The sequence below is a fragment of the Gallus gallus genome, chromosome 3 (genome assembly GCF_016699485.2).
Source record: "Gallus gallus isolate bGalGal1 chromosome 3, bGalGal1.mat.broiler.GRCg7b, whole genome shotgun sequence".
Classification (NCBI taxonomy): Eukaryota; Metazoa; Chordata; class Aves; order Galliformes; family Phasianidae; genus Gallus; species Gallus gallus.
In genome coordinates this window covers 5,100,441-5,125,604 of record NC_052534.1, presented here as the reverse complement: position 1 = coordinate 5,125,604, position 25,164 = coordinate 5,100,441, and the positions used below count along the sequence as shown (strand labels likewise).

Sequence of the window (25,164 nt, the reverse complement as noted above, 5' to 3'; positions counted from 1 at the left end):
TGTCAAACTGCAGCCAGTTGGAACACCTTGGATTCGGAAGCCTATGGATGGCTCCATAACTGTCTTTTCTTAAGGGTTTGTTAGAGGTTTCATATTGTATGAAAAACCTTTGTGAAGAGAAAGGCAACCTTTAAAGGTCCCATTCATTTGGACTGTGCCTCATTTCCATTATTCCCAAAGCTCACTTAGCTTTTAGCCGTCTCACTCTTTGCAAGGTCATATTCTTCTGTCACTTTACTCATTACATCCCAAGCTTCGAGATCAGCAAACACAGCCTTAAATGCACTTCATCTTCACACTAAAAAAATCCTTTAGAAAAGGCGATTTCGACATTGGATGCCTGCAGTTTGACTCCCTCCTGCTTCGCAGTGAAATCAAGAATAATGCTTCACTTTATAATGCTCACCTCGAGATTGCGTCAGTAATAAAGCACTCCAAGCAGGGATCAGTTAGAACAGCAAATGGCTTTAACATTTCCAGTGAGCAAAGGAATTGAACCGTACTGCACTCCACATTGTCAGAACAAAGAGCAGACCAAAAGACAGAGATTAAAAACACAGATATATACTTCATGGTGGAATGTCTTGAAAAAGTGCGTGTGTAAAGCTAAACTAGCTGCTACCCAGCATAAGGCGCTACGGTTTTGTTAGCTACATCTTTAATTCGACAGTAAGCACAGGATAATTTCACCAGCATATTTTTTTGTAAGTATTTCGGATGAGCCGTAAATTTATTGCCAAATCCCTACCATCGTGCATGGATATTCATGGGAAGTTCAAAAATACACAGAGCAAAGGAACGAGCAGAGAAAATAAAATCGAGTCATGAGTGCAATTTTATCCTAAAGACTGACAAGTTAAAGATAGCTCCTCCTATCTTTAGATCTCCTCCACATGCCTTCACTGCTCAGCTAGAACCTACAAAGGGAGGTGATAGTTAGCTGGTGTGAAAGCATGAAGGCTGACTCCCAAGCTCTTGGCAAAACGTCCGGTTATATCCAAGCAATTCATTTTATTTGTACGTGTGACTCTTAATGTGAGCCACCGGGACAAAATTTAATGCAAAAATTTCATGCCTGCAATTACATTCCCTACAGTCACTTTTCAGAGCACAGGTATGTCCCGCAAAGAAAAAGGCTCAGAAGTGCGCTTGCAGAGGCAACAAACTGTTACTAAGCTGAAGTGGGGCTGCAAGCATCATAGGCTGTATAAGACAAGCGGTGTTGGGATTGAGCCTAAGATGACAGAAACCTGCTGGTGATGCCTCTAATGAAGTCACTCCCTGAGCCCAAGGGCTCTGCTACTGCTAGCTCTATGTTTGGTCCTTGCTGAATATACATCTCTGTGTGTTTAGACCTTCTGGCTTCCAGGTGCATTTTAAGCTTACATGAGGAGAAAACTGCAATATTATGTTTTTTATGCAGCAGCAGTGCTGAAAAAAACAAAACCAACAACCCATTTTCTGAGAAAGAGAACTCAAAATAATTCAGAATGATGCACTGAAAATGAAGAATCTGTATCCCGATTTGGGTATCTGCAAACTTGAGCTATTGCAAACACTGCTTAATACTGTCAGCCACTCTGACTTGAACGTATTCATAAAAGGCATGGAAATATTTCAAATTACAGCATAGTGATGTAATATAGATATATTTTCTCTATTCTGTATATCTCTGTTTTGTAGTTATAGTGAATGTTTTGTTGTATCTTATTCCTAAGATAAGCCTGGATATATACCAGCGTGAGGGAAAGTCTTCCTTTAAAGAACATAACACTGGAAATCGTAATAAAAAAAGAAACTTCACGAAGCCCACAAGGATTTTAGTTCAGGGCTTTCTTATTATACTATTAAATGATTTAATGCTCACTCTGCGTATGAAGCAATGTTATTTATTGCGTACCTCCTTCCAGAAGAGCACTTGAATATTTGTGGAGAAGTACAAATACACCATAAATTTCCCTGTAACTAACATTAAAAATGAAAACAACTGCTTTGTATTAAAAAATTACAAGCTGCCAAACAATGAATTTGGAAGAAAAACATCAGAATTGCTTATACTGCACCTGGACTGGTACACCTCAACTACATTTTGTCCCAGGGTTACTGTCAACCAGCTTAAGTCACCAAGAAGTGAAAAGCTACATTCATTTTTCCACTAATCTCACATTCCTGCTCCCACAGTCAGTCACAGACAGCAAAAGTTTCCACATCCTATGCAAACAGCAGGGAGTCAGGCTCCCATCCCACTGGTTTGAGGCAGGTGACTGGAAAATCTAGTATTTATCTAGTATTTTCTTGCTGCCGTAGCAGCCTGAACCAGCTTCCTACAAAGGGCTGAGGATGGACTAGCACAGCTGTGGCCTGGAAAGCCATCAGCCAGCCACCAGCAATGCCTTCAGTGGCAGCAAGATGAATACCCCAAACAGAGGACATGCATAGCAGAGCAAGAACAGCTCTTTCTTGTTGCTTATTTAGTCTGGCTTCACAAGCCCTGACTTTCTACTCAGGTTAGGTGGTGAATGCTCAGATGGCTCAGTGACACCTGCAGGGCAATGGTGTTTCTGAATGTATATAAGAAACAAAGACGACATTCTGAGCAACAAACTTTTTTTTTTTTCAGGGAATTTAGTGGGATTTCTTCAAAGACACCTTGAGAATTTGCTATCCAGACTGAACATAAGCTTCAGCATTAGAAATATCACCTGAATTACCAGGGCACTGCTGAATCACACAAGCTGCATTTCCAAGTTAAAACTCATCTTGCTACAACTCATATGCTGTATAATCCAAGAAGCAGAAATAAGAGAAGTAGAAGCAGTAGAAAAAGTTGAGAATAATGCACACACACAAAAAAAGACTGACTGACAGAGAAAGTAACGGGAATTTCTTATCTGACAGACCTATGCATTACAGCATCAAAATGAAAATGTCACTTACCACCTTGCAAGGGTGAGGAGAACCTTCACTCAGGATTGGCCCTATGCGAAGTAATTCTTACTAATGCATGACACTGCAAAATAGGATGGGCTTAACACCCACCACAAAGTGCAGAGAGGGATCCCAGCTAGTGGGGATGTGGTGGATGGCATCTGGCATCTGTCCGTCCATCCATCCAAAAGCCAGGGAGGACACTGTCTGGGTGTTACTGGGAGTGCTCCTATCATGCCAGAAAGCCTTCCCAGGAGGTTTGGAAGAGACAGAGACATAACACAAGGAATTGGATTTTAGAGCTGAGCCGGGGCCCAATCTCATCCCCGGTGAAGCAGTTTGAGAGTTTGAGTTGACTCAACTTGGAAGTGCAAAGTAGTTGGCAAGGAGACAGTCCCAGCAAAAGGAGCCTAAACTCAAACTCCAGCATACAAATGAAAACCAGGGTCTGCAGCAAACCGTTCTCAAGCAAGAGGATTAAGAAAAGCCATAGCCCTTACCCAACCTTTGCGTTCAGAGACCAATAAATAGTATAATGATACAAGGGGAGCTGTGAATGTTGTCTTATTGTTGGGAAACATGTGACTGTAGTTCCTAAAAGAGCTTGGCTGGGTCCTACAGCTTATCCTGCTTAGCCAAAGGAATTATTTTACCACTCTAAACAGCACCCATTCATAGAACTAACTTCTGATTTTTTAAGGGGGTCAGGTACTTAACTAGGAGAGGTTATCTCTGGGGAGGGCAATTATAGCCCAGGATCACTTCATCAGACTCCTACCTGGCAGAGCTGACCGTCAGCACACGGAGCTGGGGTCAAACTCATGCTAAAGTCATGTTCAAAAGCAGATGGAAAATTCACTGATAAGAACTGGGTGTCCTTGAGGTTATTCAACTTCTAAAATGAAGATTTTTGTCAGTTTTCACTCCGGTTGCTAGCTGTTCTTCTGATTTTCAGGAAGACAAATTATAAACGAAGTTTCTGAAGAACACTCAGAATGCAATAATTCACTCAGAGGAATCTCTTTAAGAATAAAAAAGTCATGAAACCTAACCTGAGGATTTGATTGGGCTGTAATTATCCTCTTGAAACTCAATTTTGCTGGCATCCCACCTCAAAAATGAGCGAAGCACAACATGATTCTGTGATTGAAACCTGTCTGTCGTCAATCCACATAACTGCCTTATACTTCACATGGACCTGCTCATCTTGTCAAGCAAAGAAAAATCTCATAATCAGTTTTAACACCCCGGAGCCCTTCCAATTCTCAAAGTAATATTCCAAACAGCTCAACTACAGCACAGTAACGCACAACTTGGCTGCCAACCTATTGTAATGCTATGAAAGAGCAGAACTTGAGATGATAGAGGCCATAAATTTATAAAATCCTTTTAAAACCATCTGTACGGCAGGAAGAAACTCAAGTGAATACTTTGCACCTGTTTGGGTTTGGTTTGTGTTGTTTTGTGGTTTGTTTTTTTTTTTTTAACCCGAAAGAACTGGGAAGCAACAAAAGGACAAGCAGTTATCTAATGCTGCAAACCATGTACGTCTGAAAAAACAAACAGCACGCTCCTTTGATCTGTTCTGTGTGCTATAGAACGAGCTATAAACAAATCTAAACTGTGCTGGACCCATTGCTTTGGGTCCAGCAAGGCACTGTTTACTGCTGACGTTCTCAATTATGTATTTATACACCAAATCTTAGAGGAGGATACAGGAGAGTAAAACTCAGAAGAAAAGAAAATGCTAGTCAGAAGGCTGGAAAAGAGGCACTGTTTTAACACAGGATCTCCCACATCTGGAATCCAGCAGTGGGAGCCTGAGGTAGGGATTAGGCATTTATAATTCTAAATCAATATTTCAGCATAACAACAAACTATATTATCTGGCTAAAGAATGCCTTATTTAGCTAAAGCTTAAACATCTGTCACTAATGTTAATATCTGCACATATCTTGTAAAGCTCCTTCAAACTTTCATCTAAAAGGAAGTTTAGTGCCAATGATTTCTGATATGACTTATAAAAAAATAAGCTAGCAAAACTCAGGCAGAGAGCGGTAAGGCTTTGGGGGTTGGCTTTTCTGATTCTTTTTTCTTTTCTTTTCTTCTCTTTTTAAACAAAAGCCCATCAATTGGTGCCAGACTCCGGCTCAGCTGATGAATACGTTGGCCTTCATATCACACTTGGGTTTCTCTGTAGCTCAGCCCTGCCAGCCCTTTGCATGCTGAGTCTGCTGCAGGGAGCAGTGGATTTGCCAAGTGCGTTTCTCTTTGCAGAAGGGCTGTGTGAGCCTTCCACATGAAAAGGCTGTGGAGGGGAACTCGCTGAAGCAGTAGTCTATGTCCTTCCTGAGGCCTTTTCATGTGTTGAGCCACTTCTGCATGCTGGAGTCCTATAGCAGGTGAGCTGAACAGCCAGGTGTAAGTGCACAGACCATAGAATGGGCTGAACATGGTGCACATTCACTGCTTACTCTTTTACATCTTTGCAACTTTCACAATCAAGGAAGCAAACTCACAGAAGACAGTAGGAAATGAATAAAATGGCGAGAGAAACAGGGGAAAGGCCCCGAGAATGAAAGGAAGGAAAAAAAGAAAAAAAAAAAACATCTTGAGAATAAAGAGTTTATGAGAGGTAAAAACAGGAAGTTGCCCATTTGCCAAAGCATCCTTGTTTCCTAGAAATCTGCATTTCATTCCGAGCAAGATGCAGTAAATCCAACTTGGTGACTTACACAAAGAGAGTCTGGTAAGGGAGGCAGAAGAGACTCAGTGGGGAAAGGAAAGCTGAAAATTCCTGTGGTTCTCTCAGGGAGTCACAGCATTTTCCCACTGAGCAGTACGGAAAGCACAGGTTAACTTTAGAGAAACAAGCATGTGCTCAGTGCTTAATTTGGGTGCCATTTCAATGCTGCTCGGTAAATAGCTGCACTTCACCTTTGTTAGCAATGCCAAACTTTAGATTAAACCCTAAATCAAAATTCTTGCCAAAGAATGAAATTGAATCACATGCTCTGAAGCAAAACCCGCCAGTAACTCTGAGTAAAATCAAAGATGAGGACTCAGTTCAAACACCCGGAAGGCAATGTTTCAACTTACTCTAATAGTTCAAATTAAAAACACGCTTCTGCCTTTACAACGCGATTCTAAATTTAAGTTTACCACAATAAAACACAAATGACACTAATACTACACAGCCATGGTATCTCTCCAAACAATTACTGCTTGTATTTTAAATTAATTGCCTGAACTTTTAAAATGAAAAGCCTTTTGCAGCATTTCACAGCCGAATTACTAAATGAATCTGACCGAGTCTTGCAGGTATGTCATTCGGTGACAGTGCAACTGTCTGCAAAAGCCTCCCTACTCCTGTCTATGCTGGGGCCTTACCTACTTAACCGCATCGACCAGTAGGGCGAACCTGTCCTGACTGGAGACAAGACCTCATTAGGCTACACTGCATTATAATAATTTCCTAACAGTTCCTAATGAAACACTTGCCGTCCAGCAAAGCAAGGCGATTATGTAAACAGCGCTGCAGCATGACACCCTGCGGAACAGTGCTGTGGGGAAGGCTTTAATTGCTGAAGTTTGCATTACATGCTGAGCTCCAAGCGAGGTGAACTGAATCTGAAGTGATAGGAGAAGTAGAGCCCTCTGAGCACGTCTGGGCTGTACATCTAATTCCTTGTGGACGGAAACTGATGCAGTCCAAAATGAGAAATTTTCAGAAGAGCCTAAATAGCTAGGTGCCAGCTTTTCTATTGATGAGGATGCTAGAAAACCATTGTAAGCCAGATTGTGTGAGCACCCATCACTTCATGCTTTGAAAGCAATATTTGAGGATGCGAACATCCTTCCTCTCAGAAATGAAGAATCATCCCATGCTCAAGTCATCAGAGGAATCCCCAGCAAAATTCCTCTTAGCAAAACACCAGGACACCTGCAATCTTCTGAAACTTATAGAACACAGTTCCCGCATCACAGCTTAACTGCGATGGGTGCTGTGTACCCACAGGGAGCCCTGCTGTTTCCCTGAAATTCTGAGCCAGGCATGGCCTTTGACACATGCAAATATTAGACAGCGGTAAAGGAAGCTGCTCTTCATTAAATGCAGTAACACAGCTTGAGAGGGATGCTTTAAAATAAACAAATGGCTAAAGAACAGAAGAGTATTTTTAGAAGCTGGGTTTTCTCCTAACTCTGGATAGAGTTGGGGCTGAGAGCTGGGACTGTGCAGCCTGGAGAAGGGAAGGCTCTGAGAGAGCTGAGGGCGGCCTTCCAGTACCTGAAGGGGCTGAAAGAAGGAAGGGGGTGGACTCTTTAGCAGGGTCTGTGTGACAGGACATGGGGAAATGGCTTCAAACTAAAAGAGGGGAGATTTGGGTTATAAGGAAAAAGGTTGTTATGATAATAGTGGTGAGGCAGTGGCACAGGTTGCCCGGAGAGGTGGTGGTGCCCCATCCCTGCAGACAGCCAAGGTCAGGCTGGACGGGGCTGTGAGCACTGATGGAGCTGTGGGTGTCCCTGTGCACTGCAGGGGGTTGGACTGGATGGCCTCTAGGAGTCCCTTCCAACTCAATTCTACGATTCGGTGATAAAGACACATCAGGAAAACTCACCCTACGAGGCTGTCCCACTGAACAGTCCATACCGCCCATCTGGCCAACAGTTTGGGTTCGGGGAACCCATCCCACGCTGCTGGCACCTCTGCCTGCACCCCAGGGCATCAGTGAGCATGGGGCTGCCCCGGGGCCATGCTGCTGGCTTCTGTTAACTTTCAGGAGTAGCCTGGGAGTGTAAACCATTCAGTATGCTAAACAATTAGCCTTCCAAGACAAATGGTGTAGGTCAGACAGATACTACAGTGTAGCTTCTGATCTGCCAATGAAGTGGGCTACAGCTGCAAGTCATTACCCTGAAGTGAAAATAGATTAACTGAATACATAAACTGCCTGATCCTTCTGTAAAACCGAGCAGAGGATTTGTGGGATCTGTAATCCTGGTATTCAGGTCTTTTCTTACATTCTGCAGAGACGCCTGAATCTGTTTAAGGCATGTCACACAGCTATTTTCAGCTGAGTCCTCCAATATTGGAGACATTAAAAAAGATCTTCCCGACAATTCTCACCTACAGTACACATTCACTACCTCAGCTTTAGGCAAATGCTTACAAATACTGCCGTTCCCCTTTGGAGGGGGATGTTTATAATGAGGTATATGGAGCACCGCATCGTATGTAGAGATCGTACTGCTGTGACATAACTGCGTTCTGAAATTGTCACACTTGGAATTTAATCTGCAAGCATTTGTCTTTGCACGGATTGTGTCACGTTAGGAAACCCTGTCTGTATTATGGAGAAAGAAAGCGGGCCTTAGGGCCATCATTACTTCTGTATTAAAAAACACACATATCTCCATATAAGAATAGTTTAAATATACATTCATGTGCGTGTACAGATACATAGACTGACCCAAGCATGGAGACACATTTGAGAAGCGAAAATAATGTTCTACTAGAAGTTATCATGGAACGTTGCAAATATTTCAGTAAATCTAACTCTAGGAATACATATCAAAGAAAAAACAGCCAGTATCACAACATCTTCAGATGATGAAAATGCATGAGAAAGCTTTGACTGATGGCTCAAGCATTAGAACTGGAACCCAAAGCAGAGCATTAGTTAAAGCTGTGGGCAGGACAAGGAGCACGAGGGATGCCTTATACAGCACTGACCATCAAGTTGGATGTAGAAAACAGTAAAACTATTTTCTTCTTGCCACAGATACTGAAATAGAGGGAAGTACTGCAATAAATAGTATAATGGAAGAGAATTATCTTCTCAAAATGGTTATCCATCCAAGTCTCCTATATATCAAGTGGAGTTCTACACGTAACTTGAAATCTTAGTAAAAATCTGGTTAAACACCCAACATTTCAGCCATGACAAACATATCTGCACTTTACCAGATCTCTCTTTCAGTAGTCACATACGCTCTCCCCTGGGCATTCTAGAGGAAACAAATCCCATAATAACTGCTTTACAGTAAAAAAAAACCTGTCTTTGAAATTGCCAGTTTTATGAAGCATTAACTTGTATAAATTTAGCCTGCTTTCAAAAATGATAATAAATATAGGATATGCAGCTTATATTTTTAAATGACTCTTTGACAGCTTCAACGTAAAAAAACTTCGCATTTTGGTCAGATTTTCATACTTTTTTTGATCAAAGAAACATTCACACTAGTAATACAAATGATGACATTTGTAATCAACAATCTCTACGCTTGTTTTGCAGTGGTAGCATTCAGCAAGATTCTGTTCCAGTTCCAAAAGCAGTGCATAAAAACGTGCATGGGGAGCTGCAAATAAAGGTTCCTTTTTTCTATTTTTTTAAAGGAAAAATAAAGGAAGAGTTAAATTCTCATAACAAAGTGACAGTTTGGAAAGTATCTTTGTGGAGTTACTTTGAAAAGTGTCACTTCCAGCACTGTTGAGAGGGGAGGATGAGGGAATGCAAACTACTGAAATATTTCAGAAGAGAACTCAGACCTTCCGCCTCTTCAGTAAATATCTCTGCATCAGACACACCACCATCAGTCCATTATCTAATACCAGTATTGTCTTGGCAACTAATTACTAATCCATTCTGAAATAATAGAGTGGATCATCTAGCTGCCACTTTGGATGCTGAAGAAGGACTCTGACACTTCTAAAAGAGAGACATACCAAAACTATTGGCATGTGTCAAGGCTGAGGTGGAAATTAGCCACTTTCTTAATAGGTTTTACATGAGTATAATAATAATAATAAAAACAACAACAACAACAACAACAAAAACCTCCTCTAAGCCATCAAACTTCAAGTTTTAGTCATTGCTATACAGAGAATAACAACTTTCTGATTAGAAAAATGAATTGCAGAATGTCTATTTTATGATTGTATAGCTATCAGGAGGAAGTTTTTCACCCAGAGGGTGGTGACGCACTGAACAGGTTGCCCAAGGAGGCTGTGGATGCCCCATCCCTGGAGGCATTCAAGGCCAGGCTGGATGTGGCTCTGGGCAGCCTGGTCTGCTGGTTGGCGACCCTGCACATAGCAGGGGGTTGGAACTGGATGAGCACTGTGGTTCTTTTCAACCCATGCCATACTATGATTCTATGATTCTATTTTAGGAATTCAGAATTCTGTCCCGCCATAGGAACATTTGTTCTTTTTTTTTTTTTTTTTTTTTTTTTTTTTAGAGGGATAGCACATAATAAAAAAATAATGCTCACAGTTTATAATTTTATTTCTATTACTAGCAAGGTCAAGGAAAAATCAAAACAAAAGTGTATTTTCCCTCACTGCTCGGTTAATGTTGTGCTCTTGACAGGCTTATGTGGCTGATCAGCTCTGAAATGTGCAATAAATTATTCTGTATGTACTTGGGATGCAGCCAGCATGAAAGGCAGAGGCACAAAATAAGCATATCTGGAGGCATCTTCCCAGCTCAGCTTTCAGCACTGAGAAATATCCAATCTTTTTTTACCTGACCAAATTATTTGTTTTCTTCTTCTGTTTGTTGTTTTTTGCAACTCATGGAGTATTTCTTTCTCTCAGAGCACCTCACCCAAACCACTTTCTATAACTCTGCCAGTGAAGATCTTCCCCACCTCTGAAACTCCACAGATGAGACTACAGCACCGAGTCATGGGAGCTTCGTGATCAGGCAGAGCTGTAAAGTTATCTGATCAGCCACGGGTGTTAAAATAAATATGCTGCCTTCACTTTGCTCTGGAAAATTCAAGCGGCAGAAACGACAGGGAAATGGTGGATTCCATGTGCACCATCACCTCCCATAAGAACAAATGAAAGCTCAAACCAAAATCCATAGGAGGCACGTGTGCTCTCCAGGTAGACGTACAGGTCCTCAACTGAAGTACGTGAGTGAGAAAAACAGTTCCCCACAATTGCCCATGGACGCCTCAGATGAAGCAAAGGTTTAATTTTCATGTATTCACTCATTCTGGGTAACAGGGGAAAAAAATTAAAGACAGTATCTTATCTTCATTGCAAACTATTGTATTACTTAATTGAATTAAGTTCCTCGTTCTCTATACTTTCCTCAAAGAGAAAAACAACTGTACCAAGCAGCTGCAGATCTGAGGCCACAATCCATTCTCTCAGACCTGTTATATTTGGCCAAAAAGCACACTGCAGGAAAAAAAAAAATAGCTAATACAACTCCAGAAACAAGCAAACACTGTATAAAATCCCAGCAAGGCTTTGGGGCATGTCTAAACCAAAAATCATTTGAAATCATGATTAGTATGGGATCTTTTTTCCCCTTACCCGAAGGGTTCAGATGCTGAAACGCAAAAGCTCTTACTCTTAAAGCCTACCCGGTAGAAAAAGTGCAGTGTGAAAGCACTACTGCATTATAGCACAGCTAAACTACGGGCAGGAATCATGGACATGAACATGAAAATTAATGGAAGAAAACATGTTCAACCACTCTTAGGCTAAAATGGACCCTGTTATTTTCTAAGGGTGATAGTCATGCACAAGCCCGTTCACAACCTGAGGGATTTGCATGTCAAACCAAAAGAAAAGGATGTACATTCTATGAAAGCGCTGCACGTTTCAGCTTGAAAACTCAGGTTCTGAACTAAAAACAGCACTTGCATATTCATGTCTTTTTCAGCCTGCTATCATAATTTTAAACTATTTTTTGGCTGGTCATTTGAACCATGTACAAGAACAGTGTGTATTTGTATATACGTACCAGAAATGGCACAGTATTAAAAAAACCTCAGTTTTTAATAAGCCTTTAGTAACTATGGAAAATAAAATCTTCTTACTCATGAAATATAAGGTCAACAGCTCTGTTCTTCAACAGTTAGTCTCCATTTTCAGTTGAGTTTAATAAAATAGAACAGGTCTGTTCCTAAAATATGAATGGCCACCAAAAGACTAGGTCTAGGTCTACAGAAAATATGTACAGTCTCATACATTGCAGATTTTGTTGTTAAACATTCCTTCTAATGCCAGTAATAAAAATGTGACATAACCCAGAGGAGCACATCTACCCGATGCATCCTCTGCCAGCTGCCATGTCTGGTATGAGCAGCTAAACACAAGTGGGACATTCACCTTTGGTGTCAGAGCTGCAGTTGGCAGAGACCAACCAAGCAGAATTTGTTACACATGCTTTAAATCAAACCAGCTGAGTTCACCTTGATTCTGTTTCAAAGCTTTTGAATGCACTGATTAATGAGCATCTATACAACAGGGACAATTAAAGCAGCAGCACTCCCATAGATACATATCTAGACACCTTTTATGTTCCAGCAATGAATTTGCCCAAACACCCTTCATCACTGCTAGCAGCAGTTCTTATAACTGCTTTCCTTGCAGTGAGTCTCTCCATCCAATCTAACCTGTGAGAGGCCAACCATTTCATTCTTCTTGCATGCAAGGTTTGCTAAACACTTCTTCAAAACCTCTTTACATCATGTTTTTGGAAATTAATGCTAATTTATACAATTACTATTACTCAGAAATCAATTCCTCAGTAACAAGATGACTCCTCATAGCCAGAGCAGTTTATTTATCTGACCCAAAGTTCATGGAAAGACCCAGGTTCCAAGAACCAGCAGACAGCAAACAGCTCTGAATGAATTTCCTGAGTGCACATATCCTGATAGGCTGCCAGGACTTCAGTGCAAAACCACTGTGTTCAAAATGCAGCCACAATACGAAGGCTGTGACTTTTAACCACTAGGGAGGAAAGTGTGAGCAGGGGACTACCTCTAAGAGCTCCCGTCTATTTTACTGCACGGTCACAGGTCATCAACCATCCTAAGTGCTCACAGGGTTTATTGAGGCTACTGGATAACCACTCTGTGCTGACTTGGTCTTTATCCAGCAAGATCTCTGCTTCCCCAGCTCCTCTTTTTTCAGTAGCGTATCAGGAAGCTGGAAGCACAGAATGAATGCATGCAATGTATCTCCCATCCTCTCAGACAGCATTCATCCCAAAGCCTACATCAACTGGGGCTGGAAGATGGTGAGCAGTTAAGTTCTCTTTGGTTTGGGAAATCAAGAGGCAGGCAGAGGAGAAGCACCTGAATTCACACCCCCATGGAAGCAAGAAGACCCTGCCATCACCAGCCCTGCTGGCACATCCCACAGACACCAGACAGAGCCATGGAGCTCCATCCTTAGAGACAGTACCACAGCACCAAAAGGGCTCAGAGGCTAACAGCAGGAATTTTAAGAAAACTCAGTTTTTTTTTCCCTGCTGTCTGACTCTATCATATTTTTTGAACAGCTGTCAGGATTAAGGATGCTTCTTAAAGTGTGAGGTTGTGTATCACATTGAGCACTACCAAGCACTTTGTCTGCCCATGCCCACTATTCATCACAGTCCTTTGGAAGGGAACTCTATTCGCTCCCTTATATGACCTGCCCGTTTTTTTGTTAGCTTACCTTATATGTCTTTCTCCAATAAATAATACACAAAAAGAAACAAGTTGATAAAAAAAAAAAAGAACAACCTACTCAAAAACCACCCTACCTGCAGTATCCAAATGAGGGTTGATTTTCTATTTTATTTTCCTATCTAGTTTAACAAAACGAGGAATTGTGACCAATTAAATTGACAAAGAGATTTTTCATAAAAATCTTCCTAGAGTTGGTATGTCACTAATTTGCTGCCTTTGATTTGGCATCTGTGCCTTGGGGTTGGAGTCCAAGTTTTATGGTTAAGTAACACAACATTCCATTGTACATGTAAGCATCTGTGAAGAAGAGTATCTGTGTATCTGAAGAGATATTAATAACATAACAGATTAAGTTCCATACTAAAATGCAAAAGACAGATTAAATATTTGAAAACATGTTGAGTCATGAGTAAGATTATTAAAAGGGCATTTTGGCAACACTCTAATATGTTCTTCAAAACATTAACGTATGAATCTTGGCTGTAAGAAAGTACAAAACCCAAGTTTCTTCATATTGTACACATTTGTCAATGGCAACTTCAGCCTTCGCCAGTGGGCACAGAATCTGTTTAGTTTTGCAGTTGAGAACACAAAGATCTGCGATGCTCTTCTCGCTGTATGTGAATGATACAGACGCAGCCCTTACAATAAGCAGCAAATCTGTATAATGACATAATCAAATATATTGTCAGCCATTACCTCCAGAAAGAAGATGCTGAAGAACCACTCTAATTTTTTTTCCTTCTTATCACATTATGCTGTGACGCAAGCTTTATTGTTTTCACTGCTTCAATCTCTGCACAGTATTTAGAAACTCAGAACATTTCCTGATGTCTCAACTCTCAGCACATTGCAGGCAGCTATGTGCAGGTTTTTTGGAGCATGGCATGAAGAAACATTGGAATGAGTGAAAAACATGCACCACTTGGAGTTCCCATATGCCCACGTAAAAGCAACTTCTAAAAAAATTATTAACAACTGAGTGTAAAGTGCAAAGCAAACAGAACACAGAAAACCTGCATTTGTACTGCATCAGACCACATTGTGACATTCCACATTCTTCCCAGCAACTTCACTAGTTTGGTTTGTATCAATACAGGTATTTGAGTAAACAGCTCACATTCCGACCGCTTCTTAATACATTATTCACTGCAAATGGTTCCACACTGCTTGCCTTTAAGTCACTATCAAGGCTCAGCAACTATTTTGGATTGAGACTGAACTCGAAGAATATTTTTGCATTATGATTTAAATAAGTTTCTATATTTGTAATAATCTCACCCCAGTACTTTTACATACAAAAAAAAAATGGGTCAGTTGGGGGCATTTCCTAAATGCCTGCATACAACAGGAAGAACTCAACTTTCAGAATACAGATGACCACAGCAAGTTAGATCTGCAGTGCCAGATCCTGGTAATCCCCAGTCTAGGACTGCATTTCAAGTACCTAGTTTGGATTTACAGCATAACAGAAGATTCACTAGATTTAAGATCCTTTTTTTTTTTTTCCCCTCTTGATCTGAATTGTTTTGAAACTCTTGTACCTGTATGCTCCAAGGAAACTAAAGCATGACATCTCGCCTAGCAAAAATTACAGGGCATTTTTGGATCAATACCTCAATGCATTAGAGTGCTCTCCACTGCCAGCCTTTCTCTTCCAACAATGCCTCCCTTCAATATTCTTTTTCTTTTTTTCCCCTTCCACCATACCACCATATTTTTTTAACCTAACTGACATTCGTGGTCTGTGCCCTGTCTTGCCCTCAATCTTTCTTTTCTGCACAGCTTGCACACCTCTTAGGATCTGGTAGTTCTGAAGAAAAAAATCTCTCTTCATACTTTTCTGAATGCAAATGGGGGTTTATTTGTATTCTTCCACTTTCTGTCTGCCACCTCCAGCTGCACACTCTGAATTGCAGTAGTGAACACTATTTAATCTTAACTTTTTTCCCCTTCTTCTTCATGGACAAATGCAGTTTTTATGTGTCTGGCACATCTGCAGGGTTACCAGCTTTGGAGAAGTAAAGGCATGGGATGAAGAGAGGGGGAGGGTTTGAGCACTCTCAAATATCTACCTAGCACCAGCTGACAGCAAATATAATTTTCCAACAAAACGAGTAGCTTTTGTGAAAAAGATACGTCAATGAGGCAAACCAGTCTAACTTATTGACCTCAGCTTAGTGCTCTTCTGACCTCATTTGTTTTCTTCTACCACTGACTGTAGGTCCTTCGCTCCCTGGCTTTCTCAGCAGTTTTGAGCAGCAGGATCTCTCCCCACCATACACCTGATGCTTGTCCATTCTACAGCTCCCCAACAAGGCTCCAGTAAGACTGATTTTTTTCTCTGCTTGTGTTGGTTATAAGTAAAGAAACAAGGAAGCCATCTGTTTGTGGATGTTTGCTGATCATCTCCCAAACATAAGCCTCTATGGGCCTATCTCTAGGAAGATAAATTCATTTTATTTTAATTAAAAACTTAATTTCCTACAAAATTGATGAAATGGATCCCACACCCTACCATCCTCTTCCAGATACAATTTCCTATTCACCAGTAGCAAACTCATCTTCCACTTCGGTCATTAGCCTACACGTAAGCCTTACTGAAAATCCAATCTAAATGAGTCACAGAAAGAACTAAATAGAGGGGTTTATTTTGTTTAATAAAATTTATTCTTAGGAAGAATTTACAATCCATTACCTATCTGTTCTGTACATTCCAGAACTCCTATAACTTCAGGATCAAATTCATGACCATACTTTCAGTCTCTCTCTCTCCACTTTGGTCAAGCAACTGCCATCCTTTAACAGATTTCTGCCTGGCCCTCGTAAGGGCATGGTCAGGGTAAATAATGCAGTTCAGATTCTATTTGATGTCATGATGAGAATATGACAACATCTTTGTTCTTTCCATAACTGACAAGGTGGAAGAGGATCCAGCAGATAGGCTCTGGGTGCTGGGCCAACCTCTGTTGCAGTTTCAGAATCAGAGTACCATCTTGGGAAAAGATATAGGGACCAGCTGACTTTCTCTAGCCATAGTATCAGGAAGCACAGAGATGCATTCAGTAGGACTGCCAATATCAATCAAATTAGCTCTTTTTCTGATAATTTACCTTTTTGAAATTTTGCCTTCATCAAACTATGTGAGCATAACTCAACATGTATTTTATCTTCAGATTGAAGGAAAGAGAGAGAAGAGCAATTGGAAACTTTAAGCAAAGGCAAAACAGAATATTTCCGCTCTATTACTGTCAAAGGGTACCGGGCTTTTATCATTATCAGAGAAATGGGTTTTGTTTTTCTTTATCCGATGAAGATTTATCTAAAGTAAGCCATATGACCAAATCATTGCTGAAAGGTGAATGTTAATAACCTGGCTAAGATACTGTCCTTTCAAGCCAAAGTTAAAGCCTGCCATGTTTAGGCACTTTCCTTTTTTTCATTGATAAGTAAAAAGCCACTCAAAGCAGACATACAGTTAAGTTCTGAAAGTCTAATAAGAATTCTATGTTGAGTGCCTCTCAATTTATCAGACTCCACAGTGATCATCTATTGGTTTTCCATTGACTTTAAGAGGAGCTAGGAAAATTTCCTGGCTCTGACTCACAGCAACACTATCACCTCTTTCTATTATATTCCATACTGAATTAATTTTTAATTGTTAAAATAAATTACTGTGATAACCTATGAAAAAGTGATTTTCCATTTTATTACAACCAGCCATGCTAGCATTCTTTCTAGCTGCTCTTCTCTCATCACACTGTATTGTGTCTGACTTGTGATACAGAAAAAAATCCTATTAGGAGGTGACCTAATCCAATCACATAAAGAGCCCACAGGTTGAACAGACAGGTTGGCCCATATCACCCATCTATCAAGTGTCCTATGTAATTGTGGTCAAGTGGTACTGGGCATTGATAGATCCACAGGCTCTAGAAGTAGTTAAGGTATAAAGCACTTCACAATCAATAATAGCTGCAATTACATCTCTCTCTTTAAGGATTTATCTTTTTTTTGTGTGTGTCATGTTGCAAACCTAGCCAGACACAGGACAACTCCCACAGCTCATCAAGGCTTGCAGCTACAGCACCAGTTCTGTTGGTCAGCGGCTGTGCCCTGGCAGTCCTCCATTCCCAACCTCCCCTCCTGAGCCAGCTGATTCTCCAACAACTCTTTTAGCCATTTCACCTTAACACAGAAGAGCGTGCAACCCTGCTTCTACTGAGCAAACAGGTTTCAGTGTCAGATTGGTAACTGATCGAAACTCTGGCAGTATTCATCTGCAGCATAATTGTTGACAGAGCAAAACAGAAACTGTCTGCCATCTAGAACCCAAAAACTGGGTATCAGAACTACTGGTAACAGTAGCCAAGAATGAGCCAGCTCAACTGGTGGTGGGTAGGGAGGCTGTGCAGTGCATCCTCTCACTGCCCTCTCTCGCCTTGCCTTGCTGAGTGAGGCCCTGCAAGGGTACAGCAGGTCCGCCCCAACAGATTGGAACAGATAGGGTCTGGCATGGAGACCACATTGCGGGGCTGGTGGTGAGCCCATGAGCCTGCAAGGGAGGCTGAGGTTGGGAGGCAAATTTCCTGTCTCTGGATTTGAGGCTGGGTTCAATGAAAGCCCGGTAGGGGTGAGCAGCACTTCCAGAAGCGAGTATTTGAGGCCAGGCAGGCCTATTTTTTTTTCGCAACATAAGAACAGTTTGTGCTCTTACATTATCTTTCAGATGAAAAAAGCAGATTGCTCCTGAAGGCTTAAAGAAATTAAAACACCAGTTCCACTTCGGTACTATCAGAGCACTGAGGTGAGGTGTGTATGTGTGTGTACACATCCTGTCATCTCTCTGAAGACATCTACACCTAATTTGCTCCCAGCGCTTCCCGCTGCAATAGCCATGACCCAATATGACCCACGCAGAAAGTCTAGAGATGCCTTTTGTAGCAGAGGATAGTTGATATAAGGACCAGCTGTACAAATCGCAGTTGTACGAGTCCAAAAATCAGCTCTGCTGTAAAGTGCTTGGAGGTGCTGGCAGATGGCAAGCTACATGTGAGTCAGCAGAGCACCCTTGAGGCAATGAAGACAATGCATGTCCCAGCCTGCAGCAGGTCAAGGCGTGTGATCACTGCACTCTGTTCAGCACTTGCGCGGACGTGCCTTGTATAATGCATCCATATTTGGTCCTCCATTTCAAGACAGATACTGAAAAACGGGAAAGGGTCCAGTGAAGGGTCCACCAAAATGATGAGAAAATTGAATAACTTAAATGAAAAGCGTTGAAAGACCTTCATACTTTTCAGCCTAAAAAAGAAAGGTACATAGGAGCCACTCACAATATTCCGATAATCTATAGAATCTATAGAACCTAAGGCTTCCAATAGACCAGATCACCTCCAGAAGTCCCTTCCAACCTAGATTTATCTGTAGTTCTAATTCAAAACTGAAAACAAAAGATGAGATGCAGAAGGACAATTTTTTATCTCAAAGAAGATATTTCCACACATTAATTTCCCCAATTCATTTAGCTACAATCTTTTGGGGATAATATACATCCCTCTCTCAAAAGTCAAAAAAAGAAGGCAGAAATTGCCAATAGTGCAACTTGCTGGACAGAAAATAAAGTAAACTGTTGGCTTGTAAAAGTATGTAGCTTTTTGAAGCTACATTTATTTTTATAACAGTGAAGAGCTGACTCAATTATCAATGACAGAGCTTAAGCAGTCATCAATAGCACAAATCATTGTTTTAATCCAAATGCCAAATTTAAACTACAGTACTGAAAGCGGAGGTCTACGCACGGTTTCCCTGTGATGCTCACAGTGAAATCAGAGGCTAGGGCTGCCTGGCATGCAGTGAGCTTTGGCTGATGGCAGTGCTGTAATCCACAAGCAGAGAAAGTGAGAAGTGACTGTCTGACACACAAGGTCTAAAGAATGACTAATAACAAGCTTTTGATGAATTGCCTAATCCAAATCAATACACATGAAAGGAGGAAGATTGTCAAGAGATTTACTAACAAAGATGAGACTCCAAGATCATCTTAATAAGAGGATGTGTTATACACTTTTTCTACATTCAAATTTCGCAAGGAAAAAATCTTGCATCAGGTCTAGGAAGAAGCAAGAAGTGGGGTTATGATATGTAGTTAAATGGTCTGATTACAATGATGTAGCCTTGTTTTGGAAAGCACTAGCAAGACAGCATTAAAACAGTAAAATTAGAAGAGATTAAAGTATCCTTAATTCAGTGCTTCTCCAGGGACAGCAGTGTTTCTTCCATGGCTTTTGAATGCTGAAGTTCAGTTGTACAATCTGAAGACCTGCTATGCTTAATCATAAGTTGCATGTATTATTTAAATGCTGTCTCCAAAAACTCATCTTGCTGTACTCAGCTTGCTGTTTCCTTACGCAGTCACAGATAGAAATTCAAGTGGAATCAAAACTGAGAAAAGACTTCAGCTCACCAACTGCTCTTACTAATGCTCTGAATTTAAAAGCTCACAAAACATCTCCCCTGCTTCTCCTCTAAAATCAAAGGAGCACCACAAGCATTTCATAGAATCATAAAATTATTTAGGTTGGAAAAGACTTCTAAGATCACCTAGTCCAACCATCCACCTACCACCAGTGTTATCCACTACACTATGTCCCTTCGTACCACATTCACATGTTCCTTGAACAGCTCTGAGGACAATGACTTCACTACCCCCCCGTGCAGCCCATGCCACTGCCTCACCACTCTTTGGGAGAAGGAATTATTTGTTCCTAACAGCCAGCCTGAACCTCCCTTGGCACAACGTCAGGCCATCCCCTCTCGTCCTACGGCTGTTCCCTGGGAGCAGAGGCCGACCCCACCTCACACAGCCTCCTTTCAGGTCGCTGCAGAGAGCCAGGAGGTCTCCCCTGAGCCTCCTCTTCTCCAGACCGAACAGCCCCGCTTCCCTCAGCCGCTCCCCATCACACTGTGCTCCAGAGCCCTCACAGCTCCGCTGCCCTTCTCTGGACACACTCCAGGGTGTCCTTTCTTGTAGTGAGGGGCCCTTTCACTCTCAGAAGTCTCTCTAATGGGGAAGAAAGGAGCCAAGGATAGCTCCTCACAGGTGCCTAGCAGGGGAGGAACAAAGCACCCGGTGTGGAACATGAGATAGCTTGTTGGGTCTCCCATTGAGAAACAAAAGAGGAAGAGGTCAATATAAAAAGCACATGGTCTGGGGAAAGCAGGACTTAGGAGATGAAGAGGAGGAGAAATGACTTAAAATGAAGCACACGACGAGGAGGAAGGAGGAAGGCATGGCAATTAAAAAGGGGAAAACCAATAAATGACACAAAGGAAAGAGAATGCAATTCATTTGGTCAAGCTTTTTCATTGCCATGCCTCCCTTCGTAGAAAAGGAAAGCAAAGGAGAGCACATAGTGAGCAGTGCCATGGGGAATACGCTGGCTGGCTGATGCTGTCTTTGGGAGGAACTGCACAGCAGCGCTCTACTTCCCTTGGTTTGATCTCTGAAAAGCAGCTCTAAAGTAAATATATGCTCCTGTGGAAGTTCAGTGATGTCCCTGGAGCTCATTCATTTTCTAACCTTTTACCAGCTGCTGGCCTGCAATGGTAGGAGTTCACTTTAAGCCAGACTGGATTTCAAAGCAAAGGTCCCAGAGGTGACAAACTGCTCATTAATTCACTGTAATGCCTTAGTGCTGCAGGAGCTGTTTTAAACGCACAATCTGAAACTATTTAGAGCCACCAAATAATTATATCACAAGAAGCCACCACACACTTCAAATTTACTAATGTTAAAATCTTGCCATGTAATCTGCTGATAGAACTAATGAAGAAAAAGGAGGAGACTGGCATTTTATTAAGAAATGCTAATCAACCTGTTTTTGAAGTGTCCCTCATTTGCATTACAAACATTATTATGAAAATTCAGCATTATGCTTCTCTGTGCAGCATTGTACTGCTCTACTGAACATCAAAAATATTCACTTCCTCAGAGCAGGGAAAAGAAGGGAATGAAAAATCATGATCAAAGATAACTTCAATTACTTGTTAATTTCACCTTAATTCCACTCTTGGGATAATAAGCCTTCCTCATAAGTTTCCTTCCCTGTAACAAATTCTGATATATGCTTATAGCCCCCTAAATCTATTCCCACAAGAAGTAAATGAATAAATATGCATCAGTGTAATTTACATAGCCTTCACCGCAAGCATGGTAGGACTGTTCATAAACTCACTACTGTTTACTGTGCGAAAAACTCATTAAGCTCCCCTTTGAATACAGGAATGAAACTTATTTTTTAATTTATTAGAAGTATTCTCATTCGTCTCCAGTTCAACAACATGAAGCACGGATGCATTCCTCTCCAGTTAGAAGTAAAATAAAGTAAGAGAATCAGAACTATATACTTTTGATTGCTCATTAAAACTTCACAGTCGTTCCCAACTCAAATAATTAAGCTGTTGCATAGAGTTGATAAGTAGAAAACCACACTTCTAAGTTAGTTTATCAAGTGTTTATCCACCAATTATTCCTGGGTATACATTCATCCCTTCTCTCAGAGCTCTAAAATGTTAAATGCAGAGATTCAGGGAAACAGTCCTGAGTCAGTGATCAGCTCTACTAACAGGCAGAAAAGTAAGACATAATTGAACTTGAAAAAGCAGGCAACTTACTGGTAGATGTCAGTTTCTTATTGAGCTCCATCAACTGCACACGAAATACATTTCCTGAAAACTTTCTCTTTGCTTTTGAGGAACTGCTGATCTCTGACGGCAAAACTCGATGCAGGAAAATTCTTGTCCAAGCCTGCCTAAAAGTCATTCAATATAATGTGATTTCCAGAATTTTCAGTGAGACTAAATTCAATCTGTTAGAGCTTTTTTTTAAAGACACCTGAGCATCAGCATAATTCATCTTCCTTGGATATGACTCTGAAGATTAAAGAAGCTTGATCATATGGAGTGACAAAACAGCTGAAACCCAGCAAACACACACAGCTGCTTGATTAAATGCAATCTTGTGAAAGAAAAGGTGAGCCCATTTCAACCTCCAAAAGGAAAAATACATATTAATCTTCTTATGTGGGTGTTGTTCAGAAAGCAGAACCTGAGGACCAATGGCTGCCACGTTTTTTCAGAAATGAAAGCCACCAAATATTTACTATCAAAACAGGGGAAAAGGGTGTTTTACAGGCATTGGATAAAGAGAACATCTCTCTCAGGAAAAAAAAAAAGGTAGATGAACTGAAATCATAAAATAGAAGACTTCTGGAGGCACAGCAGGATTTAAGCTCACACAGTGACTCTTATTTGAAAACAGACACGTTCTAACCTCCCTGTAATATGAGCAACATTTTCTCCTTTATGTTCTGTTAAAGATTTTCTTGGTTTTGGAGAAAAGAGAGAAACAGCAGTTAAACACCTTTTGTGTGTGTGTTTGTGCAAGCACATGTTGCCTGTGTAACAAGACAAACACAAAACTGGAAAATGCAAGGTGCACCATCCACCAGGGAAAAGACACATGGAATAAAGGAAAGCACTATGCATCCTGACAGAGGAGGATCAACTTTTTATTTACAATCGGTTTCCTCAGATCCAGATCAAGACTGGGGCAAGAAACACTTGGTCAAAGACCTCTTGCTCTGAAAAGCAAAGGCAAAGCATGGCTAATACCTGTTTTGCCTGAGGCTAACGATCTCCAGAGCTGGGTGAGGCCACACAACTGTTTACCTACATGTCACTATCTCTTCCACCATACAATTTGCTGGGACACAGTTACACAGCATAATGCAGGGACTATTTGCAGCTCAGAAGATTGGTCCTTCAGATCAAGAAACTGGAGGCAAATGTATATGCCAGCACAAAGCCTTCTGCGATGTTCTTAACTGACTGTGTAATGTAGGAAGAGTACATCCTGCTGTGGTTTTGTCTATAGAACCTTTTTGAAGCAGTTCTTGAAGCAGATTAGCTCTCCACCCAGTACCCAATTTGGTCTTTAAGAGATGGAGTTAGAGCAATCCAAGCTTGGGAAATGCACAAGGTTGCTTCATCACTCCCTGTTCAGCAGCACAGGTACACCCAGTGGATCCATGCTTTTGCCTCTGTATATATACTGTTAGTTTCATATTTTCCTCCTTTCTTTGGAAGTAAGGTTAATCTTAAAATAAATAAATAAATAAATAAAAAGTGCATTAGGTTCAATTTTATCTGTTTTGAGGAGCATATGATTACATCTCCATTAAGTCAAGATGTAGATGTTTCTGTACAGTAACAGAACCACACTTTAGGGATTGTTCTTTGGGTTTCATAATTTGTAAAACATACAGACTGAGTACAATAGCATCTCACATTAGCCTTTCACATTATCAGACTGAACTTTATGCCTATGAAATGCATTGTGTAGATACGGATAGTGAACTGAGAATGATGAGACCACAGGGTTCTTAAACTTTCCCACTTCTCCTCTGTTTGTCCCCCAATTCTATTTTCCCACCATTTTACCTCCATCCACTGAATGTCTGCCTGCTGTTACAGATGGTTTCTCTGCACTCTAAGAGTCTTCCCAAAACAGCAGGCCAAGGATTGTTTGGACATAGCGTGCAAGGAAGGGATCTCACTTACAGTCTAATAAAGTGACAGATTCAACAGCAGTCTGGCTTCTTTGTCAACAGGGTTATAGATTTTCCTGACACAGTAGGTCTGCCAAAGACAAAAGGTACACAGGATAAAGGCTGTGTTGTGTAAGAAGAGAGAGCTAACCATAATCAGGAGTACGTCCCTAAAATACATCCTTTCTTTTTGTGTTTCTGGATGTAGATACAGCACTACCACATCCCCAGAGAGTAGTGCTGTGGTGAATAATACATTTGTTATTATTCTTTCAACATGGACTGCAATTGTAGCTATCCTTCAAATTTACATTTATTTTACTAATTTGTATGGTTGACATGTCAGACATCTTAAGGGATATATGAAATATTATTTACTCAGTTGAAATTTAGTTCCTAAACTACAGGCATTGGTCTGTCCAATCAACACATCCTGAAATGCAGCATGCTTGCATAACAAAGTTCTTCAATATGTTTCCTGGATTTCTATTATTTTTGAGTTGTTTTCTCTACCACATAACCCTCCCGCAGGACATTAAAACTCAAATAAATCAGCATATGATTTGTCAAACAGGCTGTATTAATTTTATTCGGCAATTTCTATTCTCAGTATTTAGATATGGCAGGCCTTAGAGAGCTGTTTGAGAAGCTACTCAATTCTGCTTTCCTTTTTTCTTTGATATACATGCACTTGTATTATTGAAGACTGTGATTTAGGAAAGGCAAGAATACAGAAGAATCTTTGAACCCTCCTAATTTTCCTCTTTAGCTACCATATTTTAAGTGGCAACGCTGATTCCTCCATTGGGCACTTTACCTTTTATTGAGGTACTTCACAGTCCTCACTACTACAGTATTTTGTCTTCTAAGGCTCAGCAGCTGTAGCAATCCTTAATTAAATCTCCTCTATTCATATTTTTTTACTGCATAGCCATCTAATAAATACTAGGAAAGCAAAATTAAATATCATAGTTATTAGAAAAAGAAGAAAAAAGCCTTTGCGTAGGTACAGGCAAAGCTTCTACTGAGGTGGCTTTTGAATAAGCACCTGGAACCTGATTCATCACATGAAGGAACAAATTACATTTGTGGATGCAATCCTTTTTGGCCTTCCCCCTCAACCCTCCCCTTCTCCCCC

General features: G+C 40.9%; 1 protein-coding gene and 1 long non-coding RNA gene across 10 annotated transcripts in view; both read right to left on the bottom strand.

The window, feature by feature from the left end:
* Positions 1 to 25,164, bottom strand: part of MACROD2 (MACRO domain containing 2) — an 838,556-nt gene that overhangs the window by 478,534 nt on the left and 334,858 nt on the right. The gene's annotated exons all lie outside the window — the stretch shown is intronic.
* Positions 1 to 25,164, bottom strand: part of LOC124418349 — a 67,672-nt gene extending 42,508 nt beyond the window's left edge. Inside the window, exon 1 of the long non-coding RNA XR_006938892.1 lies at positions 1 to 25,164. This exon is cut by the window's left edge and continues 38,323 nt beyond it. This is a non-coding gene — a long non-coding RNA (uncharacterized LOC124418349).